Source organism: Mya arenaria, chromosome 5 (assembly GCF_026914265.1).
Source record: "Mya arenaria isolate MELC-2E11 chromosome 5, ASM2691426v1".
Taxonomy (NCBI): Eukaryota; Metazoa; Mollusca; class Bivalvia; order Myida; family Myidae; genus Mya; species Mya arenaria.
In genome coordinates this window covers 75611389-75613573 of record NC_069126.1, presented here as the reverse complement: position 1 = coordinate 75613573, position 2185 = coordinate 75611389, and positions in this window count along the sequence as shown.

Genomic DNA, 2185 nt, shown 5'->3' with positions numbered 1-2185 from the left:
CCAATTTTTGCGTAGATGCATGGAAACCAGTTATTTTAGACTGCTGGCAAAAAAAAGATCGCAGATTTTTTATATTTAAGTTCAAAAATTGATGTTTTATGCATTTTTCTTAACCCGTTAGTAACTGTTTAAGCTATAAAACATTAATTTTCGAACGGAAATATGAAAATCTGCGATCTGATCTTTTGTGAGCAATATTTTATCGTTGTTTCCAGATATTTACGCAAAAAAATGCTCTTTCGAAGACAAAAAATAAAAAAGTGTAAAAAAGGTATATCTTTGAGAGTGCAGCTTTACTATATAACGAGTAACTTCCTCATTCGCCATAAACAGTGGAATTGCAAGAATGATCTTTGACTCTATATACATGTAATATTTTACGAAACTTTAAATGAACTCCTCAGATTAGGTGAACCCCAAAACCCCTGGCTCCAATTTCTCGAAACTTCTTAAGTCCCTATAACAGGATTAAGCTAATCTCACTATTTTTGTTGTTCTATAAAATGTGTTATATTTATATACTTCTTCAAATTTTTTTAGAAATTATGTAGGAAAAATCTGTATGATTATCAGAATAAACCATTTTTCATTTATCAAAATCCATTTTCAGTATGTATTTTGGCTAATTGAAATAAGCGACTTAAGCCTGTTAAGCTTAAGAAGTTTCGAGAAATTGGGGCCAGATGAATAAGTCAGAGCCAGAGCCAGCAAATGTGTCAACTAACTGACACAAAAGTTTTGGTTCTAAGTCATACTCAGGACATTTACAAAATATAACATTAAGGGCCTTAGGAGTTTTGCAAATCAAATGTTCTTGGTTAAGGCTGAAATTGCCAGTATAATATTGTAATGTATATGATTTTATTAGTTAATAGTCAAACTGCGCATTTTACATAATGGGCATTCCCACAGGTGTTGATAACATTTTCAATTTACACTTTGATCATCATTGTATGTGAAGTTATATCAGGATGACCTAATCATGATGTTTGCTTATTTATCATCACATGGTTTATTGTTATAATCATTTTCTAGGAAGTGAAACTACCCAAAAAGTGGTATATAAAAGGGTGGATGTTGTAGTGACTTACATAACAAAATCAATGAGGAATAAAGGACATACACTGAGTAAATTAAATGTGATTTTAATATAACTAGATATATTCACTTCTTTCATGATCACAATTCAAAAGGATAAATGCATACATTATAAGCATCAATCCAGGATATAGGACGATGATACATTTTCACGTGTAGTCGCCTGTGATAGGCCTTGTATTGGTAGTGACTCGTGGTATCAATGCATCGTCTAACACCAACGACGCACGTGACAACGTCTGTGTGAAAATACAACGAGACATGTACTTTACTTATCGCTTAAATCGATGGTATTTGTGGCAAGAGAGTGACATATTCAAGTTTTTAATCAGTTAAAGTGAACGGAAGAATAATCTAAACTGCAACAAGATGAACGGAAAAAAGGACGTTTTTGCCAAAATTCGGGTTTATATTTGTGATAGGCATGCATTGATGTTGTTCACGTTCACCAATGCGTTGCCTATCACCAGTATATTGCCCTTCAGTCAGCAGTTTCGAGAAAGATGACCTGAAACATGGTCAAGGGAAAAATGTCGTTACAAACTTAACCATGTGGAGAGGGCTCCATCTGGGACCAATAACAAATCTTTAATCTTAATTCCAGATTCCATCCATGAAAATAATTATGTTTTCAGTTTTATACAATGTTACATTTGCGACTATTATTTGTTTGGTGTTTATATACCTGCTTATGATTGATGGAGGTCCAACCGTAGATATCGAATTACGCGGATGTGGAGGGTATGGTGTTGTTGTTTTTTCAACCCCCACCCCACCCGCCTAAATGTCTGTACTAGTAAATTATCTAAAAACGTTTTCAGAAAACGAAGTAATAATGATTTTCCAAAAGTTACACGTTTTGATATGAAAATATACCCAGTGTAATTCAGGTCAAGTATATGTATATTTATTGTCTGATGTCATGCAAAAAAAACAGCAACAGATAAACAAAAGCTATGTTTAGCGTTAAACTGGGACTAAATTATTTTAGTCCAATCACACGACAGGGGAAGATACTCAATCACAATAATGATACTTTCAGTCATTTTTTCGTTGAGTTCAAATATGTCTACTCTAGGTGGCGCTT